The sequence below is a fragment of the Ovis aries genome, chromosome 9 (genome assembly GCF_016772045.2).
Source record: "Ovis aries strain OAR_USU_Benz2616 breed Rambouillet chromosome 9, ARS-UI_Ramb_v3.0, whole genome shotgun sequence".
Taxonomy (NCBI): domain Eukaryota; kingdom Metazoa; phylum Chordata; class Mammalia; order Artiodactyla; family Bovidae; genus Ovis; species Ovis aries.
Window position 1 is genome coordinate 69075823 of NC_056062.1, and position 17644 is coordinate 69093466.

General features: G+C 37.8%; 1 long non-coding RNA gene across 4 annotated transcripts in view; it reads left to right on the forward strand.

The window, feature by feature from the left end:
• Window positions 1-17644, forward strand: part of LOC132657190 (uncharacterized) — a 190648-nt gene that overhangs the window by 128177 nt on the left and 44827 nt on the right. Inside the window, exon 4 of one of the 4 annotated variants that reach the window (XR_009594988.1) lies at window positions 8453-17079. The exons of 2 other annotated variants lie outside the window; for them this stretch is intronic. This is a non-coding gene — a long non-coding RNA (uncharacterized LOC132657190). Of the gene's footprint in view, window positions 1-8452; window positions 17080-17644 lie in introns of those variants that run through there. One more of the 4 variants, XR_009594989.1, reaches the window with a different exon arrangement.

A 17644-nucleotide genomic window follows, 5' to 3' on the forward strand; every position in this document is an offset into this window, starting at 1 on the left:
TTCTGTTGATGGGTGGTGCTGTGTTCCCTCCCTGCAGTTTACTTGGGGCCAAACTATCATGATGGTAATGAACATAATGGTGACCTCCTTCAAAAGATCCCATGCATGTACTGCTATACTCAGTGCCCCCAACTCTGCAGCAGGCCACCCCCAACCCACGCCTCTGCTGTAGACTCCTGGATACTCACGGGCAAGTCTGGATCAGTCTCTTGTGGGGTCACTGCTCCTTTCTCCTGGTGCACAAGGTTCTGTTTGTGCCCTCCAAGAGTCTATTTCCCAGTCTTGTGTAAGTTCTGGCAGCTCTATGGTGGGGTTAATGGCGACCTCCTCTAAGAGGGCTTATGCCATACTGAAGTCTGCTGCACCCAGAGCCCCTGTCCCTGTGGCAGGCCACTGCTGACCCATACCCCCACAGCAAATGCTCAAACATAGTTCTGTCTCTGTCTCTGTCTCTGTGGGGTCCCTGTGTCCTGGTGCACACAAGGTTTGTTTGAGCCCTCTGAGTATCTGGCGGGAATGGGGTTTGATTCTAAATGCAAATTCGTCCCTCCTACCATCTCTCTCCTTTGCTCTTGGACAGGGGCTATCTCCTCACAGCTGCTCCAGGGCCTACCGTCATACTGGAGTTTCTCTGACCTTGGATGTGGGATATCTTCTTACGGCAGGTCCGGTGAAGCACAGCCGCAGCTCCTGACCTTGGACGTGGGGTATCTCCTCTCTGCAGCTCACCGCTCCAGCAAGTGGACATTTAGGTTGCTTCTATGTCTTGACTGTTGTAAATATTGCTGCAACAAACGTTGGGGTACATGTATCCTTTTGAATTATGGTTTTCTCCAGATATATGCCCAGGAGTGAGGTTGCTGGATCATATGGCATCTCTCTTTTTAGTTTTTAAAGGAAGCTCCATATTGTTTTCCATAGTGACTGCAACAATTTACATTCCCAACAATAATGTAAGTGGATTCTCTTTTCTCCACACCATCCAGCATTTGTTATTTGAAGACTTTTACCTTTTTATTGTATGTATTTATTTTTGGCCGTGCTGGGTTTTCGTTGCTTTTGCAAGGGCTTTCTCTAGTTGCAGCAAGCGGGGGCTGCTCTCAGGTTGCAGTGCTCAGGCTTCTCTTTGGGGTGGCTTCTCTTGTTGTGGAGCACAGGACCTAGGCTCTAGGCAAGCGTGCTTCACCAGTTGCAGCATGCAGGAGTAGTGGTGTGTGGGCTCTAGGGCATGTGGACTGCAGTAGTTGTGGCACGCAGGCCCTAGAGCACAGGCCTAGGAGTTGTGGTACATGAGTTTAGTTTCTTTGCAGCACATGAAATCTTCCTGGACTAGGGATCGAACCTGTGTCCCTGCATTGGCAGGCAGAGTCCCATCCACTGCGCCACCAGAGAAGTCCTATTTGAAACTTTTAAATAATAGGCATTCTCATCAGCATGAGGTGGAGTAAACCCATCTTTGATCAACTGAGATGGCATATAAAAGAAATGACTGCCTATTCCAGGAACTTATAATTTAACAAGTGTGTCAAGATTCATATGTATGAAATAGTTAAGTAATAAACTGATGGTGATAGTGATTTTTGTGTTAAAAATAATGGTTCAGGAAATAAATTCTTTGGACTCTTGGAGACGAAAGGAGGGCCAAGGCAGTTTCATAGACAAATGAGACTTACAGATCAAAGAGGAATTTGGTCTTTCAGCTGGGTGAGATTTGTTTAGGTGAGTTCTAAGAACAAGAATAAAGCTGTAAATACAGGAAGAAGTAAAGAGAGCACAATAGTATCTTAAAAAGACTAAATTACTGAGCAGTTTAGTACTGAAGGAAAGATATTGTGTGCCATTAATTTTACTAGAAAACCTCTGCTGGTTTCACAGACAACAATGTTGCAGTTGGGAACTGTGGCTAACACAAGCAAGATGATAGCAGATTTTTGGGCATCTTTTGCAAGCACAGTGGGTATTACAGGTAGCTAAGAGAGAAGCACAAAGAATTGATTCTTTTGAACTGTGGTGTTAGAAAAGACTCTTGAGAGTTCTTGGACTGCAAGGAGATCCAGCCAGTCCATTCTAAAGGAGATCAGCCCTGGGATTTCTTTTGGAGGGAATGATGCTGAAGCTGAAACTCCAGTACTTTGGCCACCTCACGCGAAGAGTTGACTCATTGGAAAAGACTCTGATGCTGAGAGGGATTGGAGGCAGGAGGAGAAGGGGATGACAGAGGATGAGATGGCTGGATGGCATCACTGACTCAATGGACGTGAGTCTGAATGACCTCTGGGTGTTGGTGATGGACAGGAAGGCCTGGCATGCTGCGATTCATGGGGTTGCAAAGAGTCGGACACGACTGAACGAATGAAGTGAACTGAACTGAACTGAAGAGAGAAGCATTGCTAGGACATGGACTTTTCCTGACTTGAAGAGCTAAAGTTAGTTCTAGTTAAGAAGTACCAGTTTGTCCATGTCTTCACTGAGCTATTGTTGCATGAAATGTGAGAAACTATTATACTTGAATGGGGAATAAATGCATAGATACTAGTACTATTTGGTTCTGTAGAGAACAATCAAGAGACTCCTTATGCCAAACGGTTTCAGCTTTTTTCACTGTGGTCCCCAGTAAGAAACTCGTTTTAAATAACAATTGAATATACATGTTTATAACTATGTCTATATTGATTGTTTTAAGACATTATATACTTCATGTTCATGTGGATGAGAGTAGACAGTGTTTACTGCTTACTGTAGTTGTGCTGTCAGAAGCTATAAAGTTCCTTTAGTGTCATGCTTTTGTCTCCCCTTTAGTTTTTGGGTTTTCACAGAGACTTCTGAAATAGGATCTGAGGCTTGCAGTTCTTTAGCAGTTATCTCCTGATATGACACAGGAACCCTGTGATGTTGGGGTAAAGTTTAGGGGGAGGGAAAGTATCCTGTGGCCCCATGATGAGGTCTTAAGTCTTTTAGTGAGCCTGAGTTGGGTATTTCCCTTCCTGCAGGTAGTTAGACTTATGTAAAAATCCCAGTCATTCAGACTCTGGTAAAGTAGTTTCCCTTAAAGGTAAATCCTTGTTAAGAACAGAAAGCTCTGGGCATATTTCAAAATGGTTACTTTCCCCCTCCTCCTACTGGAAGCACTCCCATCTACACAGTGAGAACCTGATGGAGCTCCTAGAGGTAGAGCTCAGAAGAGCCAGAGAGACCCCTTAAAATTGGGCCCCATGGAGTTTTTAACTCTCAAGTTTGGGGAGTTTTAATTTTCAAACATCAAGCCACTGAACAGTTCATAAATTACAGTTGAAAGTATTCCTACCAGTACTGGCTCCTGCTGCTGGGCTTCTGCTGCTGGTAAACTGTGATCCTCTGTATCTTCCTGTCTCTCAAGTTTTGGGAGTAACAATTTATCCTTCAGCCTCAGTCCTTTGACAAATCTAAGAATTGAAGACTTTCAATTTGTCCTGCTTTTTTCTTGTTGTGAAGATGAGAATGATACCTTTCAAACTATCAAAATTTTATTCAGTTCAGTTTAGTCGCTCAGTCGTGTCTGACTCTTTGTGACTCCATGAGTTGCAGCACGCCAGGCCTCCCTGTCCATCACCAACTCCCAGAGTTCACTCAGACTCACATCCATCGAGTCAGTGATGCCATCCAGCCATCTCATCCTCTGTCATCCCCTTCTCCTCCTGACCCCAATCCCTCCCAGCATCAGGGTCTTTTCCAACGAGTCAACTCTTCGCATGAGGTGGCCAAAAAATTGAAGTTTCAGCTTTAGCATTAGTCCTTCCAAAGAACACCCAGGGCTGATCTCCTTTAGGATGGACTGGTTGGATCTCCTTGCAGTCCAAGGGACTCTCAAGAGTCTTCTCCAACACCACAGTTCAAAAGCATCAGTTCTTCAGTGCTCAGCTTTCTTCACAGTCCAACTGTCACATCCATACATGACCACAGGAAAAACCAAAGCCTTGACTAGACGCACCTTTGTTGGCAAAGTAATGTCTCTGCTTTTTAATATGCTATCTAGGTTGGTCATAACTTTCCTTCCAAGGAGTAAGTGTCTTTTAATTTCATGGCTGCAATCACCATCTGCAGTGATTTTGGAGCTCAAAAAAATAAAGTCTGACACTGTTTCCACTGTTTCCCCATCTATTTCCCATGAGGTGATGGGACCGGATGCCATGATCTTAGTTTTCTGAATGTTGAGCTTTAAGCCAACTTTTTCACTCTCCTCTTTCACTTTCATCAAGAGGCTTTTTAGTTTCTCTTCTCTTTCTGCCATAAGGGTGGTGTCATCTGCATATCTGAGGTTATTGATATTTCTCCTGGCAATCTTGATTTAAGCGTGTGCTTCTTCCAGCCCTGCATTTCTCATGATGTACTCCGCATATAAGTTAAATAAGCAGGGTGACCATATACAGCCTTGACGTACTCCTTTTCCTATTTGGAACCAGTCTGTTGTTCCATGTCCGGTTCTAACTGTTGCTCCCTGACCTGCATATAGGTTTCTCAAGAGGCAGGTCAGGTGATCTGTATTCCCATCTCTTTCAGAATTTTCCACAGTGTATTGTGATCCACACAGTCAAAGGCTATGGCATAGTCAGTAAAGCAGAAATAGATATTTTTCTGGAACTCTCTTGCTTTTTCAATGATCCAGCAGATGTTGGCAGTTTGATCTCTGGTTCCTCTGCCTTTTCTAAAACCAGCTTGAACATCTGAAGCTTAGGTTCACATATTGCTGAAGCCTGGCTTGGAGAATTTTGAGCATTACTTTACTAACGTGTGAGATGAGTACAATTGTGCAGTAGTTTGAGCATTCTTTGGCATTGCCTTTCTTTGGGATTGGAATGAAAACTGACCTTTTCCAGTCCTATGGCCACTGCTGAGTTTTCCAAATTTGCTGGCATATTGAGTGCAGCACTTTAACAGCATCATCTTTCAGAATTTGAAATAGCTCCACTGGAATTCCATCACCTCCACTAGCTTTGTTCTTAGTGATGCTTTCTAAGGTCCACTTGACTTCACATTGGCTCTAGGTGAGTGATGACACCATCGTGATTATCTTGGTCATGAAGATCTTTTTTGTGCAGTGAATACTATGTTTTTTCTATTTAATTCCCTCTCATTTTATTTTATCTATTTTTTATAATAAATTTATTTATTTTAATTGGAGGTTAATTACTTTACAATATTGTATTGGTTTTGCCATACATCAACATCTACACCACAGGTATACACGTGTTCCCCATCCTGAACCCCCCTCCCACCTCCCTCCGCATACCATCCCTCTGGGTCGTCCCAGTGCACCAGCCCCAAGCATCCAGTATCATACATTGAACCTGGGCTGGTGACTCACTTCATATATGATATTATACATGTTTCAATGTCATTCTCTCAAATCATCCCACCATCTCCCTCTCCCACAGAGTCCAAAAAGACTGCTCTATACATCTGTGTCTCTTTTGCCATCTCGCGTACAGGGTTATCATTACCATCTTTCTAAATTCCTTATATATGTGTTAGTATACTGTATTGGTGTTTTTCTTTCTGGCTTACTTCACTCAGCCCTCTAAACTGGATTGCCTTTATGGTTATATATTTATTAAAGGAAACACTATCGAATTCTTCCATAACCTGAAAGTAGGAAAGCTGTGACTCCAGAAACACTAAAAATGATGAATTTGATCAGATAAAAATTTAAGATGTGATTATAAAAAGACAGATTTTAAAATCTTAAATGATTCATTGGGAAAATTATATGTTTCAAGGGGTTAATATTTCTAATACATATTTAAGCTTCTAAAATGAAAGGAAAAAGACAACCCTATAATAAGATGAGCTAAAAATATGAGTAAAGTTCATAGGAAAAAGAAATGCACATGGAACTTTAAAAGAGTTTTTAACCATGTTCATAACAATGAAAATGTAATTTAGAACCTCATTGAGTTGTCATTTCTGTTTCATCAGATTGGGAAAAGGCCAAAAGTTTGACAACATACTCTTGATGAGGCTGTGAAAATATAGGCACCCTAATACATTGTTATGGAAATACAAGATGTGGGAATTCTCTGGTGGGCCAGTGGTTAGGACTCTGCAGTTCCATTGCATGGGACACAGGTTGGACCTCTGGTTAGGGAACTAAGATTCCACAAGGCTTTCAGTGCAAAAATTAACTTCTACAGAGAAAGGAATTTTTCAACACATATCAGAATTATGCAAGTACATACCCTTTGACCTAACAATCCATTTCTAGGAATCAACTATAAAGATACATTGGGGAAAAAAGAAAAAAAGAGGTTGACAAGGAATTCATTAAAGTACTATTTATAATAACAAGGACTGAAAACAACCCAAATGTCCATTAACAGGGGATGGGTTAAATAAAACCATGCTATATCAATACAGTGACATACTTTGCACCTGTAAAGAAGAAATAAGTGATATTTATAACTGTGGCATGATATCTGTGATATACTCTACAGTTTTAAAAGGAGTAATTATGGTATGCTGTCATTTGTCTATAAAAATAGGAAATACATTTCCTCATATTAGAAATAAGGGCTTCCCTGGTGGCTCAGGCAGTAAAGAATCTGCCTGTAATACAGGAGATCTGGGTTTGATCTCTGGGTGTGAAAGATCCCCTGGAGAGGGGAATGGCTATCCACTCCAGGATTCTGGCCTGAGAATTCCATGGACAGAGCTACAGTCCATGGGATCACAAAGAGTCAAACATGACTGAGTGACTAACACTTTCACACACTAAAAATAAAAGAAACAACAACAAATGTTGGAGAAGATATAAAATAGCAGGAACTCTCATTCATTGCTGGTGAGAATATAAAATGGTATAGCCACATTGGAAGATAGTTTGGTAGTTTCTTACAAAACTAAACATACTCTTACCATATGATCCAACAGTTACACTCCTTGATATTAACTCAAATAAGTTGAAAACTTATGTCTATGCCAAAACCTGCACACAAATGTCTATACCAACTTTATCATGATTGGCAAAACTTAGAAGTAACCAAGATGTCTTGCAGTAAATACAATGGTTTGAATGTGTCTTCCCTCGATTTATGTGTTGAAACCTACCCACCAAGCTGATCATATTAGGCAGTAGAGCCTTTGGGGAGTGATTAGGTTATAAGGGAAAAGTCATCATGAATGGAATCAGTGCCTTACAAAAGAGGCCTGAGAAAACTCCCTTGCTCCTTCCACCATGTGAGATTACATTGAGAAGTTAGCAATCTGCAAGAGGGTCTTCATCAGAGCACAACCATGCTGCCACCCAATCTTGGACTTCCAGCCTCCAAAACTGAAAAATAAATTTCTCTCATTTATAAGCCACCCAGTCTCTGGTATTTTATTATAGTGCCAAGGAATTGATGCTTTCAACCTGTGCTGCTGGAGAATACTCTTGAGAGTCCCTTGGACAACAAGGAGATCAAACTAGTCAATCCTAAAGAAAATCAACCCTGAATATTCATTGGAAGGACTGACACTGAAGCTGAGGCTCCAATACTTTGGCCACCTGATTCGAAGAGCTGACTCATTGGAAAAGACCCTGATGCTGGGAAAGATTGAGGACAGGAGCAAAAGGGGGTGACAGAGGAGGAGATGGTTGGATGACATCATCGACTCAATGGACATGAGTTTGAGCAAACTCTGGGAGATAGTGAAGGACAGGGGAGCCTGACGTGCTACAGTTCATGGGGTCACAAAGAGTCGGACATGACTGAGGGACTGAACAACATTATATGGTATATATGTGTATATATAATATGTTTAAATTTGTCTTTAAAAATTTGAAGTTTAAAAAAAAAAACTAGAAAGAACATTAGACAGTGTCAACAAGCTGTTTTTCCAAAGAAAGCTGGAATAACATCGCCCCTTTCACATATTCTTTAACAATGTCTAGGTTCGATGCAGGATACAGGATGCTTGGGGCTGGTGCCCTGGGATGACCCAGAGGGATGGTATGGAGAGGGAGGTGGGAGGGGGGTTCAGGATTGGGAACACGTGTACACCCATGGCGGATTTATGTTGATGGCAAAACCAATACAATATTGTAAAGTAATTAGCCTCCAATTAAATAAATTTAAATTTAAAAAAAAAAAGAAAAAACAGAGATGAGAGATCCAGAGATCCCCTGGAGAAGGGAAAGGCTACCCCCTCCAGTGTTCTGCCCTGGAGAATTCCATGGACTGTATAGTCCATGGCGTCGCAGAGTTGGACGTGACTGAGGGACTTTCACTCCACTTCACCTCATATATTCTAACAGACACCCAAACAGGTAGAATCATTTACCTGAAGCAAAATAGTGAATTTGCTGCAGCAGCAGTCATAGTAACATTGATGGCAAATTATTAATTATCCTTATATAACAATTTTAATATTTCAATAAAATACTATAGTATATTTTAAAAAAAATAACAATGTGGCCTTGCTACTCTCCTATCACAAGGTGGAGTCTATTTCCCCTACCACTGAATTTGCCTAGCTTTGGTACCTGTTATGACCACTGGGAGATGTGAAGCTTTGACTTCTGAGCCTGGGCCTTAAAAGGTATATATCTTCTATCTTTGCTTCTTATAATGCACCTTCTGGGGATTCAACCATTATGCTGTGAGCAGGCCCAAGCAGCTGCATGGAAAGACCTATGTAGAGAAAAACCAAAGTCCCTGATAACAACCCCAGCTGAATGCCCAATCAGGAACCAAAAATAACTTGCTAGCCATGGGAGTGAGACCATTTTAGACCTCTAGCTGTCTCAGCACTCACACTGACACTATGACCCCTGACAAAGGAGAAAAACTGGCCAGTCACTGACCCATAGTGAAGTGAAGTGGAGTGAAAGTCCCTCAGTCATGTCCGACTCTGCGACCCCATGGACTATACAGTCCATGGAATTGTCCAGGGCAGAATACTGGAGGGGATAGCCTTTCCCTTCTCCAGGGGATCTTCCCAACCCAGGGATCAAACCCAGGTCTCCTGCACTACAGGCAGATTCTTTACAACTGAGCTGTCAGGGATGCCCCCTGACCCATAGAAACATGAACAAATAAACTACTTTTTTTGTTTTAAATAATTGAGCTTGAGGTACTATGTTACATAGGATTGAATAACTGATTTTAAAATGTAAGAACATCTTGCAGAGATCATTACTTCCTAATGAGAAGAAAATATAGAACTATAATACAGATATGATCTTTAAGCAAACAACTAAAAATAAAGATGAATTTAATTTAAACACCGAAATAATTGATTTCATGATCCATGAAATTAAAAAAATACTGCCTGAACTAATGCATGGCAGATGGTCAATAAGTGGCTCAGAGCTGGAAATATCTTTACATTTTTAGAACAATGAGGTCTACTTAGCTCAAATAAATAGCAAAATTAGAGAAGTAGCAAGGAACTAAATGAGGGAAGGCTAATAGAGACATTAACCTTAAACATACCAGTTAACACTGCAAACTTTATTCAAGAGGCAACAGGAATTTGGCTGAAAATCCTAAACAGGACAGTAACATGATTTAATTTGTATTTTAACAAAAGTAGAAAAGTAGTTGCTGTAGAAGGGATTCGTTTAAGAAAAAACTTGACACAGCCTGGCCAGTTAGGATGATTTCCAGATATGGTTATGAGAATTTAAACTAGATAGATAACAAGTACATACAAATTCAAGAAGCAATTTAATAAATAAATAAGAGATAGCTGAATGGGTAAAGGAAATGAAGAAGGAAAATTCAAATATGATGCTGAGGTTTTGAGCTGGAATGAATGAGAAAACTCTGGTAGATGCTGATTAAAAAAGATTGAGAAGGGATAGTGACTTGAAAGATGATGAAGATGTGGTTCTAGACCTACTGAGTTAGTAGAATGTCCAAGTAAAAATATCCCATGCCCAATTTCTGGCACAAAACTAAATTAAGGTGAGACATTATCAATCACAATATTAAGCAGTATTTCCCAAAATGTGTCTCTCAAGCAATACTGGTATGAGATGCCCCATTCAAAGAATCTGAGACCAAATAAATTTGGAACATGCTTGCTCCTTCTTGGATATTCATAATGCACATTATAATAATGAACATTCAAAATGATCCTTCTGTATAGAAGTCTATATAATTTTGCTAAAACAAAGCATTTCAAATTATGGTCAACCTTTGTCATACTTTATATCATGATACACTTGGAACATGCAAGATGAGACTCATCAAGTATAAACTTAATAGCTAAAGTCAGAGTCAGTGAAAAGTGGAAAGGAGGATTGAGAGCAAAGGTCAAGGTGTTAAGAGCTAAACTATGACAAATTCTGTAGAAGGGATTGTCTGACAAATGAAAGATGATCATGGAAATTCACTGCCAGAGAAGATCACAGACACCAACCTTTAAGTGGGTTTCAGAAAGACAAGATGGTATGGGAAATCATCATAAGATAAGGAATATTATAAGCATGAGGTAAGGTCAGTATGCTGTTTAAAAAGGTAAGGGGAGCATTCATAATTTTTCTTAAAAAGATTTTAGAATTTAGCAAAGATGCTAGCAGAAATTTTAAAAATTCACTAGAAAGGCTGGAAAATAAAAATACAGAAACTTTTCAGATATCAGAGTAAAAAGACAAAAATAGGAAAGAAAAGATAAGCCATATAAGAAGTCCAATACCCAAATTTAAAAATTCCGAAGAAAATGCAATCAAAGACATCAACAAACAATAATCCAAAATAATTTGCAGAGGACCTGCTTAATGCATAATGCCTTAACATGCTAGAAAAAAAATAGATCCATACTAATGTCTATTATTATGTATTTTTCTGAACACTGGGAGCAAAGAAAAAGTTCCACTCATTTTCAAAGAGAATGTACATAGAAGGGTCAAGTATCAGAAAGGCTTCGGAGTTCTTAACAACAGCTCTGAAATGTAGAACACACTGAAGAAATGACTTTAAAATCCTGAAATTTCTAATCTAAAATTCTATACCCTGCCAAACTACTAATCAACTCTGAGGGAAACTAAGCTTTTGGAATTGAGTTATATGATTATGCATATATTAGGTTGGTGTGAACATAATTGTGATTTCAGACAGTGAATTTTGAATCATTATAACTAGGCTCAAGGACATCTTTATTAATCAAAATAGGAACCATTATAATCAACACATTTTTGCTAACAAGAAATAAGTTTGTTTATTCCTATAGCATAAAAATCCATGCCTTGGGATTTGATGAACATGTGGAAAGCATTTTCTGCCTCTTGCTGATTGTGGAAGCATTTTCCCTGCAAAAAGTTGTCGAGATCCTTGAAGAAAGTGGTTGGTGAGAGGTCATGAATATGGCAGATAAGGCAAAATTCTGCAGCCCAATTTTTTCAACTTTTGAAGCACTGGTCATGCGACATGTGGTTGGGTGAAGTGGGCCCTTTCTGTTGACCAATGCTGGCTTGAGGCATTGCAGTTTTCAGTGCATCCCATTAATTTGCTAAGCACACCTCTTGGATATAAAGTTTCCCCATGATTCAGAAAGCTGTAGTGGATCAGCAGACTACCAAACAGTGACCATGACTTTTTTTTGGTGCAAGTTTGGCTTTGGGAAGTGCTTTGGAGCTTCTCAGTCCAGCCACTGAGCTGGTTGTCTCCGGTTGTCATGTAAATCCACTTTTCATCACACATCACAACCTGATCGAGAAATGGTTCATCGTTGTTGCATAGAATAAGACGACACTTCAAAGTGACTTTTTTTTTTTTTTTTTTTTTGCAGCCAGCTCATGAAGCACCCACTTATTGAGCTTTTTCACCTTTCCAACTTGGCTTTAAATGCCAAGTAACTATAGAATGATCGACACTGAGTTCTTTGGCAACTTCTTGTATAGTTTGAAGAGGATCAGCTCAGTGATGGCTCTCAGTTGGTCATTGTCAACTTCCGACGGCTGGCCACTACACTCCTCAATTTCAAAGCTCTCATCTCCTTTGCAAAACTTCTTGAACCACCACTATACTGTATGTTCACTAGCAATTCCTAGACCAAATGCGTTGTTGTGTTGTGAGTTGTCTCTGCTGCTTTACGACCCATTTTCAACTCAAATAAGAAAATCCCTTGAATTTGCTTTTTGTCTAACATCATTCCCCTGGTCTACGATAAATATAAAATAAACAGCAAGTAATATCATTAGCAAAAAAAAATGAAGCAAGAAATGTGCATTAAAATGATATATAACATAATCACATTTATTTTAAATTATATTCCAATATCAAAATAGCAAAGTTCAACAATGCAAAACCTCAATTACTTTTGCACCAAATTAATATATTAACTGAAAAATTAAATATATAAAATCACTGATCAAAGGAAAAAAATAAGACTATGAAATCTAATGGAAGGAAAGTAAAATTAATACTATATATTATGTGGCTCAGCAGGAAATGTTGTTTACCTAGTTATGACTGCAAATCTTGAATGTTGATCTAACTGAACATCATGTAACTATCTTGGGAGAGAGAGTACAGGGAACAAATATATTGGTAGGGGAATAGAGATGCAGGCAGTATGTGAATGGTTTTAAACAAAAACATAGTCTAACTATTCATCTGGAGGGAGATGACATGAAATAAAATCTACATGATATAGTAATAAAACTATGTTATTTAGAACTATTCAGGTAAATTTTGGGCTTCCCAGCTGGTGCTAGTGGTAAAGAACTTGCTTGCAAATTCAAGAGACATAAGAGAGGCAGATTCAATCCCTGGTTGGGAAAGATGCCCTGGAAGAGGGCATGGCAACCCACTCCAATATTCTTGCCTGGAGAATCACATGGACAGAGGAGCCTAGAGGGCTACAATCCAAAGAGTCACAAAGAGTCAGACACGACTGAAGCAATTTAGCACGCATGATCTAGCACACAGCATAGGTAAATTTTAAATAATGACCCACAGAGATGTTATGGGGAGGGGAGGTGGGAGGGGGGGTTCATGTTTGGGAACGCATGTAAGAATTAAAGATTTTAAAAGTAAAAAAAAATAAAAAATAAAAAATAAAATGCCCATAATTTGGGGGTTGATAAGATTAAAAAAAAAAAGAAAAGATGTCCATCAGCAGATGAATGGATAAGAAAGCTGTGGTACATATACACAATGGAGTATTACTCAGCGGTTAAAAAGAATTCATTTGAATCAGTTCTGATGAGATGGATGAAACTGGAGCCGATTATACAGAGTGAAGTAAGCCAGAAAGAAAAACACCAATACAGTATACTAACACATATATATGGAATTTAGGAAGATGGCAATGACGACCCTGTATGCAAGACAGGGAAAGAGACACAGCTGTGTATAACGGACTTTTGGACTCAGAGGGAGAGGGAGAGGGTGGGATGATTTGGGAGAATGACATTCTAACATGTATACTATCATGTGAATTGAATCGCCAGTCTATGTCTGACGCAGGATGCAGCATGCTTGGGGCTGGTGCATGGGGATGACCCAGAAAGATGTTATGGGGAGGGAGGTGGGAGGGGGGTTCATGTTTGGGAGTGCATGTAAGAATTAAAGATTTTAAAATTTAAAAAATAAAAAACTAAAAAAAAAAAAAACAAAAATAGAAAATAATTTCAAAAATAAAAAAAAAAAAAAGAAATGGTTGCTTCTGGGAATTAGAAATCAGAGGAGCTGTAAGGAAGAGGGAAATGTTGCTTTAAAGATTTCTTAACTCTTAACTATTTTGTGTGCATATCTTGGATAAAAATTTTAAGTATAAAGAAATTAAGAATGGAAAAGAAAACATCTAGCTTGCTAGCTTAAGATCCCTCATAGGAATAGTTTTGATGTTATCCTCTTCTCTGATGAAAAGCAAGAGAAAGGCAGTTGGCTTTTACAAATAGGAGATCATTTTGAACAAATGATGTCAATGGTACTCTAAAATGAAGTGAAGAATGGAAGTGTAGATGCCTTGAAATTGTCTGCATCTGTGTGTGGAGAAGGAGGGCAATAGCCCTAGGGACACAGACGTCTAACTACACATATAATAGCCCTCTAAATAGCTCCTGATGAAATAGATTAAAAAGGTAGACAAAAAATGAGGTAGCTTTTAGTCATAAGCAGAGTTCCTAGAAACATTGTTCAATATTAATTTTTGAATGTACACTGCCACATATTTCTTTGATATTTAGATCAAATTGTGTTGAATCCAGTGAAATGTCAAACAAACTTGTGAGTCCATTATTTTGTTTGGTCACACATAAAAGACAATATTTAAGAAGCAAAACTTTGTTTACAAGTTTTGTGATATTATTATGATTTCCCTTTAAAATCAAGTAATTTGTAAAGAATGATTTATAGATATTTATAAGAGCTTCATACTAAAGACAGTTCTTGGCTTTTATGGCATATCTTTCAAAACTTTAATGATTACATATATCTTAAAATGAAGAATATATATATGATATACTCAATTCACAATAAGAAAGTAGAAAATATTTCATTTTTAGAAACTATATATATGACTTTATGCATATAATCATTTTACTATATGATTTCATATATATAATTATTTTAAGAAGTTATCAAACACCATTCATCTTTGCCATTTAAAAAGCATGATTATTTTGCATCAGCTGATATTTTGCATACTCTAGCCTAAAAAGATCCAAGAGGAAAATACAAAAAGTATTTTTATATTTTGGCAATTTTTTTATCATAGCTGTTATTTTGGTGACATGATTTATTTATTAATAAGATATTAAATTTTTTAAATCAAAATTTAAAGAGTTTATTTGAAATTTAGAGAATTTCAAAGTAATTTGTCGATATTATATACATGTGAGTGTGTATAGACTCTGATTAGAATTATCTTTTGACATTAGTTAATTCATTATTAGCTTTTGTCCAAATAGGAAATTGAAGAACAGAATGGTTTGGTGGTTCCCTAATTCTAATATGACACAGCTGATTGGTGAAAAAGAGCAGTGATAAAGCACTGGTGTCCTGATTCTCAATCTCATTCTACTTCTATGACACCAGTGGTAATAGAAATCCAGTTTTGACAATTATGAATATAACTGAAAAATTTTAAGGAGTATGATCGAGTTATGATGAAAGTGGAAAGGAAAAATAAGACTTACAAATTATTCAGTCAGAGTTAGGAGAGAAAATCTTCATCGAGGAAATGGGAAAAGTTTAGTAAAACTTTGTAAAGTTTGGATCAGATTTCTTATGTATATATTTGATTCTAAATAGAGTGATTAGAGTTGTAAATAGAGCTATAAAAATAGCCTTCCTCACTCTTCAGTCTGTGTTGCATGGAAGGACAGAACTCTAAAAGAAAGCCACAATCCTAATGGTCAAAGAATTTAGAGACCCAAGTTTGGGATTGCCTGAACAACTGAAAATCTAGGGGTAAATCTCCAAAAGGAAGGAGCTTCTGGGTAAGAAGACACAAAATCTGTATGTAAGCTCCCCTCAAAATGTTGGGTTATGCCTCAGCTGTGAATGTGCCATTGAGAATCTTAGAAGCCTAGCTGAAAGTAACATCTGAGGAAGACTCCAAGAACTAAGATTTTACCTGCCACAGGTAAGACACACTTTGGAGTTGAACTCCAACTAAGTTATTGGATTGACCAAAAAGTTCGTTCAGGTTTTTCTGTAAGGTGTAATGAAAAGACTCAGATTTTTTGGCCAACCCAGTAGAAGGGTTTGGCAAACACCTTGGACTTTTCATAAAGTTAGGAATAAAAGCTACATCACCAAAACTAAATCATAGAGCTGCCCTAACAAAATAAAAACCCAGCCTCTCCAGACTGAAGGTGAACTGTCTGTAAATTTAGCTACTTTCTGGAACAAAACTCAGCACTTTTCAGAGGAAGATCCAGAGATTTTGCAATGTATTATCCACAGCATAGCAATAAAAAATTACTAGAAATGGGAAAATGTGACTTAATACAATAGAAAGAGACCAACAGAGGACATAGGTGTTAGATTTGGCAGAAAAAGACTTTAAAATAACTTTGATACATGTATTTAAAAGTCTATAAGAAAAGATGGATATAACATATAAAGAAATGAGTAATTGTGAATAAATAATGGAAAAGCAAAAATGAAACTGCCTTTATTCACAGACAATGTGATTCTAGATTATTGTCCAAAAAAACTATTAGGGCCAATAAGTGAATTCAGCAAAGTTGGAGGATATAAAGTCAGTGTTTCTATAATGTTTCAACAGAAAATTGGAAAATAACAATTAAAAATAAATATTTTTATAGCAGTGTCAAAAAAAAACATTAAATCCCTAAGAATAAATTTAAGGAAAGGTATAAAATATCTCTACTTTGAAAATCACAAAACTGCAGAAAGAAATTAAGCAGCTCATTTAGAGTTGCTTAATGAGTAAGATACATCATAAACATTATTGCAAGACAATATTATCAAAATGCCATTTCAGCCCAAATTGATCTATAGAATCAGTGTGCTCACAACTCAGAATGCTTTGTTGTTATTTTTGTTGTTGGAAATTGATAGTGTCACATGAAGTGTTTTGTGAATATACAAAGGCCTAGAATGGTTGAAAAGTCTCAAAAAAGAAAATGATTCAGAAGACTTAGATTAACTGATTTTAAGACTTAGTATAGTGAAAGTGAAGTCGCTCAGTCATGGCCGACTCTTTGCGACCCCATGGGCTGTAGCCTACTAGGCTTCTCTGTCCATGGGATTTTTCAGGCAAGAATACTGGAGTGGGTTGCCATTTCCTTCTCCAAGAAATCTTCTCAACCCAGGGACTGAACCCGGGTCTCCCACATTGTATGCAGATGTTTTACCATCTGAGCCACCGGGGAAGTCCTTAAAATACCTTAGTATAAAGCTACAGTATTTAAGACAGTGCATTATTGGCATAAGAAAAGACAAATAGACAGATTGAACAAAATAGAAAATCTGAAATACACACCACATATCCTCAGCTAATTGACAGAAATGCCAGAAATTCAATGGGAAAAAGAAAATATTCTCAACAAATGGTGCTAGAATAACCAGATAGCTATGTATCCTGACATGTACATCACAACATATTTAAAAATTAACCTAAATTGCATTGAAAACCTAAAAATTAAAGCCAAAACTATAAAATCCCTAGAAGGAAGCATAAAGAATATCTTTGCAATCATGCAGTAGGCAAAGATTTTTTTGGTGTATAAAAATCAGTAATCATTAAAGAAAAATATGATATATTGGAATTTATCAAAATTAGAAACATGTTCATCAAAAGACACCTTTAAGCAAAATGAAAAAGTCACAAACTTGCTGCTGAGGCCTAGTAGAATTATATTATATACCTTATGTATATTGAAAATGTGATTTTAACCCAGATCTCTTGATTTTGAATCCTTGCAGAACAAAATATAAATATGATAAACCTTGACATTGCAGAAATACAGCAGTTGAAACGTTAAAAATGGGCAGGACAGGTAGAAGTTTGAATAATAAGTTGGTGTCTTTCACACAAAAAGTGAAAGAGAGTGGCAGTCATTGGAATAGACAATAGACATTTCAATATAACATTTAAGGTCAGTAGGGGGAGGGATGACTTGGGAGATTGGGATTGACGTATGCAAAATACCATCTATAATATAAATAATAAGAACCTACTCTATAGCACAGGGAACTCTACAGAA